Consider the following 18,553-nt stretch of genomic DNA (forward strand, 5'->3'; position numbering starts at 1 on the left):
ACACTTCATTCCAACCACTAAAACCGTCACCAGTGAAGGTACGGCCAAACTCTTTCTATAGCATATCTATCGTTATCAAGGATTATCGGATGACATAGTTTTCGATCGAGGCCCACAATTCATCTCTAGCTTTTGGAAAAGCTTATTCACGCTACTCGGAGTACAAATCAACCTCTCCTCATCCAATCACCCACAAAGTGATGGACAAATGGAGAGAGTAAATCAAGTTTTGGAACAGTATCTCCGTTGTACTATCAATTATCACCAGGATAATTGGGTCAAGATCCTACCGCTAGCAAAATTCTCTTATAATAACAGTTTTCATGCCTCCACCCGTCACACTCCATTATTTTCTAATTATGGTCAACATCCCAAATAGGATATCCACAGACACTATCAAGTCAAGAATCCAGCTGCTATTCATCTTACGCAACAATTATCTGCAATTCACAAAGAACTTACGATTCATATCAAAGAAGCTCAATCCAAGTATAAGGAAAGTGCAGATCTCCATCGCATGCATCATCCAAAATACAAATAAGGGGATAAAGTGTGGCTCCTCCGACGTGATCTGCGTTCATCTCGTCCCTGTCAAAAGCTTGATTATCAAAGGCTTGGCCCATTTAAAATTATCCGTCAAGTCAATCCAGTCACCTATCGACTCTGATTGCCCTCATCCATGAAAATCCATCCGGTCTTTCATGTCTCAGTCCTAGAACCTTGTCACACATCTAAGATCCTAGGAAGAGCCCTACAACCACCTCCTCCGGTTGAGATTCAAGAACATGACAAGGTCTAGCTGTAGCCCAATTTCTTTTGTGCATAGTTTCAATGGATCCAAAATTGATATAAAATCCACTTTTGGGTGATTCTGAAGTCTGACAATGCCCCAAAATATTGTGATGGCCACAGGAATTTATGCTTGTGGATCTAAACTTGACTTTAGCCCAATTTGACTACATCAACTACGTATGCCCAAGTTCTCATTTCCTACTCTAGGAGGTGGGTCTTAGACCCCCTACACACAAGAGTCAAAGACCTATTTCAAGTGAGCTAGTCATGTGAGCCTTTCACCTTGCTTGTGTGAGGAAACCAAAAAGTATGCCTTTATATTCGATTTTTGCAGGGTGCCAATAAACACACACATCTATTATTAGGGGGGATATTTAGGTTCTAATGACCACCAAATTATGTGATTAAAATCTCATTAGAGAGATATTACAGAGAGTTATACCTACACATAACTTGCAAATTTTAGTCAACCAACGTCTAATTTGACATGCAAGGCTCAATTAAATAAATGGGAAATTTGATGGATTGCTCTTGGTAATGACTTTGCACGCATATAAATGACATAAATAAATAATGGCTTTTGTGGAAAGCTATGATATGGCAAAGTGGGATGATAATGAACACAAATACACACTAATTGGGAAAATTATGCACGCAATTATTAACATGACACTTCATCAGAAGCAATGCTAAACACGAGTTCCTCCTCACCTAATCTCCAAAGGAGGGCAATGGAGCATTCTCGTGCCTAAGTGGTGGTTAGGGATCGGGAATAGTAAACTAATGCAAATAGAGATTAGCTGAGTGGTGATAGGCCTAGGTATGAAGCCATTGGCTCTGATACCACTTGATGGGTTAGTTTCGGAAGCATGCTCCCTAATCTCCAAATAACCAAGGGTTTAACATTGGGCTATGGAGTGTGAAACCTTAGCTTATCCATGGTGTGGTAGGATGAGGATTAGAGATATGGATGTTAGGGTTAGGCTATGCCAAGTGCAAAATCATAAAGAGAGAGAGAATATAGACACAATGATAATACTCAAAGTAAAATTGATGCTTTACAATCATTGGCTAGAGAGTTTGCGGGCACTTTCTATTGGACCACGTTAGGAAGAGAATAGGGTCTAGGAGGGCCTCTTTATTTGGTACTTTAAGGAAGTCAAATCTTTAGTATTAAGAAAGTAATCAAAGGACAGATTTTGAATTCAAATAGGCCAAACAACTAGTTTATTTGATTTCAAATCCCCCCCCAATAAGGAATTTAAAATCTAGAGGGTAAAACCATATCATGTAGCATATCTATGGATAGATTGCAGATCTATAATCTCCACTCAAATCAGAGATCATATGTGGGAGTTATGGAAGGCCGAAAATCATAAAATTGTCCATCTCTTTTTTGGGGGGGAAGTGTATCCTTTGATCACTCTTACAAATCTTTTACACACCCACCATTCTTGCACACAGGGCATACACCTATTTGTCAAAATGTTAATCACTTCATAAGCTCATGAAAAATAAAGAGGCCCTCCTAAACCCCATCCTCTTCCTAATGTCTCATTATCTATATTTTCTTAGGTGGCTAGAGGGTTGTCCACATGGTGCCACAAGTTGGGCCTACCCTTACAAAAGAAAGCCTATGTCCCTAACCACTGGCTTGCCATCTGAGTAGCATGTCAAAGGAAGACATTACCTCAAAAGGGGTGAATGTTAGTCGCAAGCTAATAGTTACAACCTAGCAAATTATCACGAGGCACTTTGTAACAGCCCGTGTAATTTTTCCACATTATTCTATGATTTTGAAAATTGGCCCAACTTATGTAGTTTCTATTATTACGCATATAACTATGATCTATTGGCAATTAAGATGTGGCACAAGCTTCTAGATTGTATTTCTCACCCCTTATGTTAGTTTATATCAATTGGTAAAATTAAGTTGTGGCTACAAGCTTCTAGGTTGAGATTCTCCCCCCTTATGTCCGTTTATATCAATTGTAAGTCACATTTGGCCATGGAAAAAATTATTGAGCTTTGACCCATTGTAAGTATAAAGTTCACTTTTGTAACCACTTTGGACAACATTTTTATTGATGAGAATTTGAAAACGGTGTTGATCATTTGATGCTCATGTTTATGTATCTGCAACTCTATTTGCACCTTATTCCCTTATTGGTTGTCACAATCTAATTTTGATTGCTTCTACATGTTGCCAAGTGAAGGCTCTTCAAATAAACATAAATCTTTGTTGCTATTTCATAAGTTTCTTGATGAGAACTCGCAAGCTGTGTGAGGGTATATCTTGAGTTTTAGGCATCAAATTGATGAGCTATTAATTGCATAGAATCTAAATTCCTAAGTTGTAAGGTGACCTATCAAAAGTTCAATATCATAATCTATGACCTCCTGTTTTTTGGATGTCTTGAGAGCATAGTATTGGCCATCTTGGTTCTCTTAGTCATTCCTATGAGTTTGTTTGCATTTGGGTACCGTTTGGAACTTGAAATGGTTGGGATTGTCTAGTTGGCAAAAACTAGTCTTTGGTGAAAATCGCTGAGTGAGAGGATATATGGTTGTATGTGCGTTAATACTGTTTTCCAAGGATCATATGCTTGTTGCTTCCATCTCCTAGTTGGGTCTAGTACATCCCTCATATTCACCTTCATGTGATCCTACAATAAAATTATAATGAGTTAGAAAACATTTTAACAAGAAGTTGGAAAACTCTAGTCATGGTAAATTTTGGGCATTGAGATTTAATGCTTGGAAGAGAGTATATGGTTTTCATAGACAATATGCATTGAATATTTTTCCTGGCTAGCCGCAAGCCTATTTCTATGTCTAGATTAGAATGTTAATATGAGAGGTGATTGGGGAAAGTGATTGAGAATTTTATTATGTAGAGAAGTCTATATGTGTACCTTGATCTACTTGCACCCTTATGACCAAAATTGAGTTACACAATTGAATTGGAGAGTTAATATACAATCTCCCAAGAGGTTACACGTGGATGCAGTGAGGTATACGAGTGCTATTTTGAATTATGCACACTTTTATTAAGTTGGCAAGGAGTTTTAGCTTTGTAGTCTCATAGATGTAAATTGGGTGGATAATCCATTTGATCAACAATCTTTCTTGCAAGTATATGCTTTCACTTAGGAGTGTTTCTATCTAATGAATCAAGAAGAAACAACCCACGGTTGCCTTATCAAGCTCAAAGTCCAAGTAAAGCAGGGCTCTACTTGGAGAGTTGGGGATATAGGTTCAAAGACCAATTATCATTTTAAACCTATTCCTTCACTCAAGGAAAATGCACACAAAGGCCCTAGAGTAGAGAAGTGAAACAATTTTGAGGGATGCTTGGAGTTGAGGGATGTCTTTGATCTTCAGGAGTGTTGAAAAATCAATCTTAACACATGATTCTTATAGATTATTTCACATCCACCTTTATCATTCGTATGAGGTGTGAGCTTTATGTGCAGTGGCTAGAGACCTTGACTAGCTTCCACATATATTGTATGTATATATCTCTACAACTTGAATCAAGGCATATGAGCCTTTAAGTGTTTGTTGAGTAAAGTCTCAATTTGTGGGCTAACTTTACATCTTGTGTCCATAAGCCCATTTACTAACCCTTCAGCATTATCTTATAAACAATAAAATAAGGATTTATCCACCTTGCTGTAATAGTTTCAAAGGTCTACCACCTCTCTCTCTCTCTCTCTCTCTCTCTCTCTCTCTCTATATATATATATATATATATATATATATATACACACACACACACACACACACACACACACACACACACACACACACACACATATATATATATAGTACACCCCTCAAAGAGACTCCAAGGCCCTTCATGATGTTAAATACGATACAAACAAGTTGTAGGTATTACTTGAGTACTTTTTGGTTGCTACATCTTCATACATTAAGCTCCCATCTTTTTATTTTTACTAATAGAAATACTTAATTCTCTAAATTGTTCAAGTGACTCATTTACACAACTTTATCAAATTTTCTTCCTTTCCAATGCACATGCTAGAATCAGTTGCGGTGTAATGATCAAATGAATCAAATGCCGTACAGTATTGGTTCCATCTACATAATAAAAGTCGTGAACATGATGGGCTTATGTCTACTATTCCAAAGGTTATGGATTATTCTACTTCTAAAGGGTAATAATGTGCTATCATGGTGGTTTAAGACAAATTGTCATGGTGGGGAGTTGTAAATAACATAGCCATCGTGCCTAGGATAGGAAAGGGAATGTTGTTTTTTGGTTACATACACTCTCTCTCCCTCACTCCTCCCTCTCTCTCTCCCTCTCTCTCTCTCTCTCTCTCACACACACACACACACACATCCACACAATCACTAAAGGCCTTATGTATTGAGAACATAGTACATGAATCACATCAATAACAACAATAAAATTAAGCATTGCATTGCCATATGAGGTATAGAATATGAATATATACGATGAATGGGTGAGTGAAAGAATGAAAAAGTCATAGAATTTAGGGGTGACCTAGACACATGTTCATGATTTTAAGTACTACATGCTCTATGTTAGAAGGGATTGCTATTGCCTTCTCTTTTTTGTTTTTCTTTTTGCTTGGTTGGTTTGAGGAGGGGGTTGTACTAAGTAGATACATCCAATAAGAGGAACCCACAATAATAGAGGTATTGAGTCACTCTTGAGCCTGAGGATGCATGGATGAGCACACGATATAAAGAAGTGAGTTTTAAAAACACGTGCAAGTAACCGACGAGTAATCAGGGGGATCCAGCCTCGAGGGAGGGATGTTCTTCCGATGATGGGGAGGAAGAGAGAGTGATGATGAGGGCAGCAAGCTGGTGGCTACAATCAAGTACAGAAGAAGAAGAAGAAGAAGAGGAAGAAGAACCTGGATTCAGATCTTGCGCGACAACACGAAGCTTTCATTGTGCCTACAGATGACAAACGATGGATCGTGGATAAAACGCTACTCACCCTAGTGGGCATATATTGAAGGACAAAAGGACGGATAAAATAGTACTCACTCTGTGTGCTTGTTTGTGGGTTGTGTTGTGGTCTAAGGCTCTAAGCGGCATGGTGTGGGCCGTGGTTCTATGGTTGAGGTTAGGCGTCGCCGACTGTGGGACGATATCAGGGGGTTACTTGATCAAGGTAGATGAGGTACTCTGTCCATGGTCCTCTCCCTTGGCTCATATATCTACATTGTGGGTTTGTGAGTGTGTCTCTTCTTCCTAGTTTATAGACGTAGTACATGGCATCCAAGATTTTCTGGGTGCACAATTTTGACCATGTGCTTGCCTAGATGCTCCCTTCCCACGCACACCATATCATTGCCCTCTCCATACAACTCTGTCATGAGCCCAGGGTCCCCCCCCCCACAAAACCCAAAACAAACACACCAAAAAACATCATTGCTGCCATTCCATGAGTACCCCTTCATAGCCCCTAATTTTCCTAGCCACTTGTAACATCAATCAATCAAACTCAAGATGCCCCTTTTTCTCCTTGCACTCCCCAGATTACCTTCAGGCTTCCAATATTCAATCTCAAAGTCAGCCATAGAACTCGCATGCCTTTGCTAGTGACTTTGTCTAAGTCTAAGTATATTATTATACTAGTGACTTTGCCTAAGCCTAGCATACTATTATACCTATTTACTTTGATTACCTATTGGTTATTAGCCATTTATAGTTTTGTGACTTTTATCGAATTTGTCACTTTCTCCTATTTTACATATAGTATACATTTGCATGTATGTATGTTGATACTTGCATACTTATGCACGTATGTACAAATAAGTCTAGCGAAATTAATATGTGTGACGTGATTTATTTAGATTGCACATGAATTACAAATGTAATTGTTGAAGATAACCAAATTCAAATCCTAATCACATTCTCAAAAATTGTAGATGGTTCAATCATGAAAGCACTCATTCCTTGATGTCTCAAGTATGTTTGTAGATGAATTTTGATTTGGAGATCAATATCTCAAGCCCTCTAATAATTAATGGTTATTTTTCATGGTACACATTGCAATTCACCAAGATGTATCAGATTCCTCACAATTTGTTGTGATGTCACTAAACAATAAATATTTTAATTAATCTCAAGAAATTTGATGCTTATTTGTAATATCTTGAACAGAACTTTGTGCCCACATGGGATGACCTTGTAGATCTTTTCACAAACATACTGTCTTGTGAGAAGTTTTGTAGGTTTTCTAAAGCCTTGGGCTCACTCTCGTTTTGTGAATTGATCAGGGTAGTCCTTGACATTTTGCTATACAAGGCTCAGATTCATTGTATTACTCCTACGGGGGATTTTCCACCATGATATGTTAACGATGTGTGTGAACACAATTAGAACTCATGAAGTACCTTTTCCCTTGACTAGGAGTTATTCCCTCCCCGACTTGTATATTCACCCATATCCCTAGCAAAAGATTTATCTGTTACAGAAGAAAAAAAGGAGCTATCCACATTGCTATTATAATTTTGCTGATTCTCCACCCACATCTCTCTCTCTCTCTCTCTCTCTCTCTCTCTACCTATCTGTCTATTTTTCTATCTATCTACCTCTAAAATGTTATACAGTTGCATTCACAAAAGGGGCTTTCGTTCCAATTGGAGAAAGAAACTATAAGTTTTTCAAGAAAAAGGGGTTATGTTATTACCTCATAGCATGTAAGTAGAGGGCCTTTTTCAATACGCTTAGAGCATATGATGTATGGACAACTTCTTAGAGGTGTGTACTCCTTGAGATCCAAACCTATTGAACCATAGTACTTAGCTCCATAGTGAGGAGTGGCCACAATAGACTATTTCTTGCTCAACCACCATACGCATGGGTTGCAAAGCATGAAGCAAAACCACTTGTGCATACCAAGCATTAACAAATCCAATTTGAGTTTGACAAAGTTTGTAAATTATGGTGGTAGTGATCCCCTCTTGAAATGAAACATCCCAAGTTGTATAGTGCCACTCAAGTTGCAAAAAAAAAACCCTTCAAAGTTTATGCTTAGACCCTCGGATATGCATAAATGGCTCCCTTTTGATAGTGCATGTAGAAATAATGCAATCAAGAGGCTACTAGTAGAAGGTCCCTAGGATGCCTTAAGAATGAAAAACCATCCCAAGCTTTTTGCAAATGCAACAAATTGGTAAATTTCAAATGACCAAACTCTGTATGCCACAATTTTACATCTACAAAAGCTGCTAAATTTTTTACTGTATACATTAAATCTTTCAGTGATTTTTCCTTTGTATTGAGCTTTATAAACCAGAAAAATAGTTCTAGATTCCACAAGCATATCACTTAAATTGAGATCATAAGCTGCTTTTATCATCCATAAGGTTTACGATAAGACTAGGTGTAAGATGATGGATAATAAATTATTCTTCATCATAAGTGCATATAGTGCATCCGTACTTATGAAAGAGCTTAAGCTAGCAAATATTACCAATTTCCTTGGTCGGATAAGAGGCATTACTAGCACATACACCACACAAGCTTTGGTGAGGCTACAAAACCTCCAAAAGGCACATCTATCAAGGCAATCAAATTGGCACATAACTGGCCCCTAGAAAATTGTAACTGGTCATATCTTGGTCATTAACTCTAATTTTTTATCCAAAAGACCAGCTTGCACCATAAAATGAACACTTCAAGCCCATGCACTCACTTCATCTCTCACCCATCATGTGCAATTGCCCAATTTGGTATGGATCTGCAAACCACGTTGAAATTTAAACCATCATAACTTCCACACCGTAGCCTCGCTTGAGAATCCGTATGCACCAGCATGTAAACCATACTAAGGGCCACCTTTGGCACTCTCCATCTTGCATTGTGCATATTTAAACCTTCCATACGTGATAGGAATCGTGGCAGAGCATTCTAGTCCTAAAAAACATATAAAGTATACATATATGCTGCTTATCATCTACTCTTGATCTTCATAGCTTCCTGACCACTTTGGCATGACCTTGAGAGTCCAAATATCCCTATATTACAGTCTTCATAGCATCGACAAGCTTTAGTTGCACCATCATTGCCCAGCCCCCTTGTTGAACATTCATGTTCATCCAAAAGAGGTTTTGTTCTCCTAGATATTGCAAAACTAGCCAACATTGTGAAAGAAAAAAAAACTTATCATATATAAAGAGCCCTACTCCTGCTTTCTATCGTCAATCCTCAAATACCTGGCTTTGTCCTCCTCAATCCATCTGCAACAATCTCCAAAGTGTTTTACCGAAGCACGTAGCCATCCATGCACATAATAAGCCCATTACATGTTTGCACCTCCCCGAGTATCATCGTGCCTCCTTCGAGCTTCTAAAAGAGCAACATTGTGCATACCATCCTACCACACAAACACATCTAGCTCCACCAACAGTTCTAACCATCCCTCCAAACCATATCGAAGATCTCTGGTCGATCCTTAAGAGAATCCCATACCTTACAAATAGCACCTTGCACCAATGCACTCACAAGAATACCTTTCAATTATGACACCAACCTCTTTGAAAGCTTGGATTAGCCTACAACCTAGCATTCTTCTTCATGCACCATGAAACACACTTGCTGCATTGGAAGCTCTTTTACCTTCTACTCCATGTTTTCTTCCACATATGGACCACACTTAATTCTAACATCATGAAGACCTTTCTCACCAATAGGTCAGCTAGCACCTCTTGCTTGTCAACTTCGTATGCTTGTGCTTCAATTACATTTTCTACCACTTCTTCCTCAGCCAAAGAAGGTAGAGGCTCACTCCATAGCACACTATCCTTATCTTCCTCCATAGTCAGGACTGCTCTAGCTTTCATGGCAGAAGTCCATACCTATTTCACCACAGTAGCACAATCCACTACAACCTTCACAAGCATAACCATTAGCATGGCACCTCATAGCATTTTTTTACGTGCATTTCCACTCATGTAGGCCCACATGCCTCCACTTGTCTTTTACCCACCATCACATTGATTTTCTCTTCCTCCTACTCCTCAAGTACATCTTTCCCAACCACATGCAAGAGCTCTAATTCCTCATACCTTAAGTAGGATGAATTGGTTTCCCATTTTGTATCTACATGCATAGAGCTTCTATCATCAGCTTCCACATCATCTTCCATCTCAAGATCTGGGATTTCCTCTACCTTCACCACTTCAACATCATCTTCAAGCCGCATTTTTTGGGCTCTAATGTACATCAATGTGTTGACCAATCATAACTGGACTTCCATGTGCATCTTCTACCTGATCTAGAACCACTTGCAATTCCTCCATAGTTGAAACTTCCCTAAATGGCATATTTGGCTTTGAAACCACTCCATCTCTTTGCATCCATAGAACCCTTGGTTCCTCTTTCACCGGCACATCTCTTTGCATCAACCTTGGCTTCACTTTCACCACATCAACCTACCTTGGCACCATTTCATTTGAAATACCCCACCTAGCTTGCCGCTTCTTGAAGATATTTCTAGTTCTTCCTCTTGCCAAATTAACCGCTTTTGCATAGTCATAGACCCATCCACTTCAACCTTGTCTTGAACATCCTCATGCAAGAAATCCATGAATTTGCTCAGCTTTAAAAAAGTCAACATTAACTATAGTAGTTACCTCTATAGATTAACCCCAAAGAGCATCAAATTCCTACTCAAATGCTTGAAAATATTTGTCCAATCTTTGCTTCAAGCCGCCTAGTTTTTGCTTTACTTCCTACAACTGCACATCTGGTACATACTAGCATCAAAAGGCCTCTTCTAGAGTCATCCATTCCAACTTTTCTTCATCTTGCAATTCGTCCCACCATCTCTTGGATTTTCCACGAACAAGGAAGGGAAAAACTAGAATCGCACCTTCTTCTCTCGACACTTTTCCATCTAGCAAGAACAATTTGTAATCTTGTAACCATGTTTTTGTATCTTCAACCCCAATGAAAATCTAAAAATCTGACCACACCATCTCTAACTACAACTGCTCTTCAAATGCGGCACATCCAGTAGTTCCAAAACGAGAACACGTTCAAATAAGAGCAATTAGTTGATCCTCCATGGGGGCACCAGAATTAAGATGGAGAGAGGGAATGGGAACACACCTAGTCCACACACCAGCATTACAAGAGCTTGCTTAAATTCCGATGCCAAATGACCGACATCAATGGCGAGCGTCGGTATATGTGTAGGTAAATGTGGAGGGAGATCAAGTTTTAGAAAATTTTAATTTTTAACTTTTCGGCGCTCCATACTGGCACCTGTACCGGTGGACCTTGCAAAAAATAGTACCACGGGTCTTTCCTACGCATTTCCCTCCTTTCTTATCTTCTTCTCTTGCCCTCCTTCTCCTCGTTTGATGTAGATCTGCTACCTCACGACTTGTCGAAGGTGAGATTTTCACTCGTGGGCTACTCCCCATCAACAAGGTGATATTCTTTTCAAGCTTCCTTGTATATTTGTGCACTTTAGTGTATGTGTGTGTAACATAGCGTGTGTGTGTGTGTGTGCGTGTGCGCGCGCGCGTTTTCGCACGTTTGAGGACATTTTTCCAACTCTCTTTTGCTCAAATAGGCCGCATGTGAGTGCTCTAACATTCTTTTTTGTTGCGTACACACATTCACATAAACATACACACACACATTCACATAAACATGCACGCAAGTTTTAAAAAAATGCACACTAACAATATAAGCACACTATATACGACGCACACACATATTTTTCAATTTTAAAAAATTAAAGTGTTATTTTGTAAGTAATATTAATAAAAAATCATCATTCACTAAGAAAGATAGCTACATTTTATCATTAAAAGAAATATTTATTTTGATTTATCTTATTTTATAATTAGTTTTGTTGTTTTTGTGTAAATAAATTTAGAAATTTGAAAAAATATATTTTTATATTTGTTATTTTGATTTATCGTAGACTATCTGCTTAATTAGGTTTAGTCATTTAACACTAAATGTTTAAGTAATAAGTGGTTTCATCGCTTAGGACTGATCAGCACTTAGATCCATGAAGGTTAAGTGCTTAATTAGAGTGTGTAGTTGCTTACATATTGAATTGTTTAATCGAGTCCGCTTAGTCTTACACACGGCTAGGCTAGTCTCGTTATTTAGTCACTTGGAAACTTAGGGCTAGTCGTGTAGATTTAATCGGTATTCAAACGATTTATTAGGGCTTGTCACTTATAGGTAAGCGATTAGGTATTTAGTCGCTTACCGCTCAGGAAGGACTACTCCGTATTTAGGTTGTTGAAGGTTACACGCTTACGGCTAGCTACTTAGTTTTACTGCAAAATAACTTTGACAAACAAAGTAAACTAGCGCAATTGGAATTCAATAGCGCACATAGACTACAAAAACGCAAAAAGATTTTAAAAAACAGACTTATGTCAAACCCTAATATATAGGCATTGACCAATAAAGACGAGATTATTACTCGGTGGTCCCGATCTCCATGCACCTCTAGACCGAGGTGTGTGGAGATCGGGCATGGCTAGAGAATGTGAAGTTGTTAGAGCTAGGAGCAAATGGTAGAAAAACCGCAATCAGACGTACTACAAAAATGCAACAGTCTTAAGAAGTGACTTGTGTATTTTGAAAACGCAAACGGACTTTGACAAACAAAGTAAAATATTGCAATAAAACATCAATAGCGCACACAGACTTCAAAAACTTTAATATATAGTCATTGAACAATAAAGATGCTATTATTACCATGTGGTCCTGATCTCTCTGCACCTCTAGACTGAGGTGTGCGGAGATCGGGCATGGCTAGAGAATGTGAGGTTGTTAGAGCTAGCGACAAATAGTAGAAAAACTGCAAACGGACTTTGGAAATGCAAAAGTCTTTAGAAATGACTTGTGTACTTCAAAAACACAAATGGACTTTGATAAACAAAATAAAATAACACGATCATACCTCAATAGTGCACACAAACTTCAAAAACCCTAGTATATAGTCATTGACCAATAAAGATGATATTATTACCCTGGTGGTCCTAATCTCCGTGCACCTCTACACCGAGGTGTGCGAGGATTGGGCATGGCTAGAGAATGTGAGGTTGTTATGTAGTTAGTGGTGTGTACTTATAACAAGAGTGATTTAATTATTTGTTGCATCATTGGTAAATAAAGTATGGACGATACGATGGCGTGTCCTTGTACGCATTGCAAGCATCAGATCTTTCAAAAATGAAAAATCTACGACCAGCACATACTCAATAACGGTCTCTTTTCCATAGAGCAACTACAAGACCTATGTTATCGATCTTATGGTCCGGAGGTATTAGATCAAGCTCCGCAAGTAGATACTACTCCAACTTCATCCCAGAGAAGAGGATTTTCAAACGAACAGCCATCGAGTGGGTCCACCCAACCAATCCTGATTCCACATTTCAAGAAGTAGAGATGGAGCAGATGTTAGACGCGTTCTTTGACATGGATCCCATCATTGAAAACATAGAGGACGACAACATTTAAGGCAATAGTCTGAACCAATCTTAGTCATCCCATCCATATCGACAGCATGATATAAACGATTGTTACCATATACATGTGGTAGTGATGTGTGAACACACTAGGACCGCCGGGGCATTTTTTCCCTCTTTAGGAGGTTTTTTCCCCCGTGCATTGTATATACGTCCATCACTCTAGGGCTATCTATCTTTCCATATATTGCACACTAAGTAAAACACTCTCTATTGTGTGCCTTCAGCTTCCTTCGTCTTCTCCAAGCTGTGTGTGTTTCTCTGCAACCCTAATTCCAACAATTGGTATCAGAGCAGATTGCGTCCTCCCGAGCTTAGCCGCCAGCTGCTCCGGTGTTGGAGCTATATATGGCTCACTCTACTGAACTTGGTCTCACCTATATATTTGTATCTTGTCCTCAATATGAATCAGTCTTTGGGAGCGTATATGGTGTGTCTCTTGTCTCGTCTGTCTCTCTTTCTCTCTACATCTCAACATGGTATCAGAGCGGTAACGATCACGCGCCGATTCAATTCATGGTGACAACAGTATGTGTATGCGATTCGCATGTAAGATTCAAAATTGTTACAAATTTTATTTTTGAGCGTTGATTCTTGTTAACTATGGTTGTTTTGTGTTAAGAAGAATATGATTAGTGTTTTATGTGGCGTTTATTTATAGTCAATCTAATCGTTGATTACGTTTTCTTGTTAATGACACCCTGAACTTCATCTCAATTTTTCTTACTGTTCTGCTCAAAATTTGGAGAAACCGGAAAAGCGCCATGGAGCATAGCGCAATGGCACTTTTCATCCAAAACTTGTTCGTCTCCTCGAGCTCTTCGATTTGAGTTCTAGGTTTGCGTCAATCGGAGTTCGCAGCAGAAAGTTATGCTGTTTTTACTGCAATAGATCTTGACGCAGCTTTCTTCGTCCTACTTCTTCGTGAAGCGTCCGCGATCGTTTTTCTTATTTTGGCGTTAACTTTTTCGAGAAGATTTAGCTTTTTGCTATTCGTATTGTGGCCTTCAATCTTGCGTCTCACGCCACTCTATTTTGAGGACTCGTTTATTATTAACGTCTCCTTTACCCTGTCTTTTTTGGGTGACGTCTCTCACATCTTTGGACGTTCCTTGAGCATCCTTCTTACGTTTATCGTTGAAAGAACGCAGTACTCATATCTCTCTCATTCTCAATTGCGGCCTTCACCATATATGGTGTGCAGATTCTGAGATCTTATCTTATACGTCTTCTCGCAACAAGATATGGCTATGAATATTCTCGTCAACGGCTTTCCTTCTGGCCAACGTTCTGTTCCTCCTTTCCAAGGTCAAGGATTTCTAGGCTGGAAAGCAAAGATGTTGTTAATTCTTGAAGGCGATGAACTCTCCGATGTTGTTCTTGGAAATCGTGTTTGTCCGCCTTAGCCTGTTGATACGAATAATGATAACGTGCTTATCACTGAAGGACCTATATTTGAAGATTGGAATGTTGCCTATACTGATTGGCAACGACGTGATAAAGCAGCTCGTCGGTATATTCTTTCTGCTCTTACTGATTCCCTTTAGCTTGATATGTATGAACTGCCTACTTCCCATGACGTATGGAAGTACCTTATTGCAAACTTTCAGAAGAAATCTATTACAGAAATACTTTATTTGAGAGGGTTGCTTAACAAGTTACAATATGAAGTTGGTACTGCCATGACGGGACATATTGAGTCTTTCAAATCTATTATTAATCAACTTGCTACTGCCGGTGATCCTGTTCCACAAAAGCAACTGATTACACTTCTCCTTGATACGGTGAAGGACTCTTCTTATGATAACATTGTTACTATTCTCTCTAATAAAGATGGTCTTGATTTCGACCAAGCTTCCATGTCTTTAATTGAATACTCTCAACGTCAAGAACGTCGGAATGCTGGTCACGATACAGCTATGATTTCACAAGAGGAGACTGAGTCACAACAGATGGAACGTGCTTTTTGTGCTCGAAGGCGTCCATTTCAACGAGGAAACCGCAGAGGTGGCCGTCGCGGTAATATTTTCTCTCGTCTCAAATTTCCTAATAAGCAATGTTCTTACTGCAACAGAAATGGCCATACTGAAGATGATTGTTGGGCACGTCAATATGATGAAGAACACAATATTACCACAAAACAACCACGTTTATCTAGAGACTCTTCTTCTTCTTGTTGTGAATATTGCGGACGATCTGATCATCCCACTCATATGTGCTATAAGCGTCGATTCGACACAGATCGGAATAGAGCATATGCTACTGAACATCGAAACAACATTGTACCAGAAACAAGCTGCGTCCTATGTTCAGTTGCTCCAGACAGAATACTTCATGTACGTGATGGATCACTTTTTATTGTCGATTCTGGTGCTACAGGAAATATGACATATCAGTCTAAGTGGCTCCATAACTATCATCCACTGCCAGTTCAACGTGTTGTTTATCTTGCTGATGATACTACTTGTCAAGTAAAGGGTATTGGAGACTTATATCTTGGTACCTTATCTTCTTCCACTCGAATTTTGCGAGGAGTATTACATGTACCAGATCTTCAACGTAATCTTCTTTCAGTTGCTAGACTTGTTGATCTTGGTCTGTTTGTTGGATTTGATTATACCAAATGCCGAATTGAGAAAGATGGACAGACTATAGCCACTGCTCCTCGAAACGGTAATTTATTTGAACTCTCTCTCAACGATGCTGTAGCAAATATTGTCACTGCTCCAGGTGATCATGATTGCAAAGTATGGCATCACCGTTTTGTTCATGCTGATTTCTCAAAACTCCTTGATCTTCAACGTCGTGATCTTGTTCATGGCATGGATCTTAAAGCCCATCCCCATATGGGAATTTGTGAATTTTGTGCTCTTGGGAAACACAATCGTAAACCCTTTCCTCTTTCAAATACAACTCATTCTCATGACATCTTGGATCTTGTTCATACTGATATATGTGGATCTCTACCTTCTTCGAGATCACAATATCGCTACTTCATTACTTTCATTGATGATTTCTCAAGGTATACGACTGTATTTCTACTTAGACAAAAATCTGAAGCCTTATCTGTTTTCAAACAATTCCACAAGGCTACGGAACTTCAAACTGGTCGTCGCCTTAAGAAGCTTCGTAGTGACAATGGAGGCGAATATGTTTCTCGAGAGTTTGTGAGTTACTGTGCTGACACTGGAATTCATCATGAACACACTATTCCATATTCGCCTCAACAGAATGGTGTTGCTGAACGAAAGAATCGCACTATTCTCAATGCTGTAAGATGTATGCTGATTCATTCTGGCTTATCTCGTGTTTTCTGGGCTGAAGCTACTTTGACAGCAACATTTATTCAGAATCATCTTCCTACTACTGCACCCTCTGGTAAGATACCCATCATAGCATGGACAGGTGACATTCCTTCTGTATCTCATTTTCGAACCTTTGGATGTATTGCTTATATTCATGTTCCCAAAGAAACACGAACAAAGCTTGATGCTCCTGGTCTTAAAGTTATTTTTATTGGATATTCTGACACTTCCAAAGGCTACAAATTCTATGACCCTTCCTCCAAGAAAGTAACTGTGAATCGTGATGCTACTTTTAACGAACAGCTTATGGGAGGCTCATGGTCCATGGATGATTTTGATGATACTAAATCATTGCTTCAGGCTTTTCCATTTCTTTCAGAAGATGAAACACTTCCTATAGAGCAACTTTCCTCCTCACAACCATCCATTCCAAATGTTGCCAATGATGATATTGATATTTTTGTTGATCTGCCTATTGATTTTGAACATGGCTCATGTCATGTTTATGATGACGATATTGCTGATAATGCTTTTTCTACTTCTGAAGATCCCGTTACTTATGATGAAGCTATCTCTTCACCACAAAAGGATCAATGGCAAGAGGCTATGGAAGCAGAGTACGATTCTCTTATCTCTAAAGGTACATGGATACTAACTGAATTACCTCCTGGTCGTACAGCTATTAAATGTAAGTGGGTGTATAAAACAAAAGTAAAAGCAGATGGATCTTTTGACAAGTTCAAGGCGCGTTTAGTTGCAAAAGGTTACTCCCAAGTAGCTGGTGTTGATTATCAAGATACTTTTTCACCAGTTGTTCGCATTACAAGTGTTCGAGTTTTATTGGCATTTGCTGTTCAATTTGATTTAGAAGCTCATCAAATGGATGTGCGAACTGCTTTTCTTAATGGTGACTTGGAAGAGGAAATTTATATGGAACAACTAGAAGGGTTTGTTATTCCAGGTAAAGAAGACCTTGTTGCTCAACTCCATAAGGCACTATATGGTCTCAAACAAGCTCCGCGAGCCTGGTATACAAAATTTGATCTTTTTCTCACCTCTAAAGGATTCATCTCTTGCTCGTCAGACCCCAACTTATACATAAAACGCCAAGGTAGCAGTTTTGTGATTCTTGCTCTTTATGTGGATGATACCATCCTTGTTTCCAATGATTTGGGATTTCTTCAGCAAGTGAAAAATTTATTGTCTTCTGCATTCGATATGGTGGATCTTGGAGAGATTCACTCTTGTCTTGGCATTCAAATCCAACGGAACCGTACAAAAGGTATTTTATTCCTTCGACAGTCAAAGTTTATTGCAGATACTATTCAAAAATTTGGTATGGAATCTGCACATTCAGCCAACACACCTTGTCTTGCGAGCTCTACGAAGAATACTTTTGACAATAGCGGTCAACTTGTCACAAATCAACCTTATGCTAACTTGATTGGATGTCTTCAGTTTGTTGGCATGAACACTCGTCCTGATATTCTGTTCGCTGCTAACTATCTTGGACAACATCTTGCATGTCCTTCTCTTAAGCATTGGTCTACTGCAAAGCGTGTATTGAAATACTTGAAAGGCACTACAGATTTTGGTTTAGTCTATCGACGACAACTCACATCGGATTCTATGCAATCTCTTTCTCTTTTGGGTTACACAGATGCAGACTGGGCAATCTCACATTTATCTATGCGATCTACTAGTGGAAATTGCTTCTTTATAAATGGTTGTCTTGTTTCTTGGACCAGCAAGAAACAACGTTGTGTTGCAGTTTCTATGACTGAGTTAGAATATGTTGCGGCATCACTTGCAGCTCGTGAGTTGATTTGGCTTCGACAAATGCTGGTTGATATTGGTCACTCTCCTCTTTCTAGCACACCCTTGTGGTGTGACAACCAAAGTGCTATTAGTCTTGCAAAAGACTATGTTCAACATAAT

Source organism: Adiantum capillus-veneris, chromosome 1, assembly GCF_014529385.1.
Source record: "Adiantum capillus-veneris isolate H3 chromosome 1, ASM1452938v2, whole genome shotgun sequence".
Taxonomy (NCBI): Eukaryota; Viridiplantae; Streptophyta; class Polypodiopsida; order Polypodiales; family Pteridaceae; genus Adiantum; species Adiantum capillus-veneris.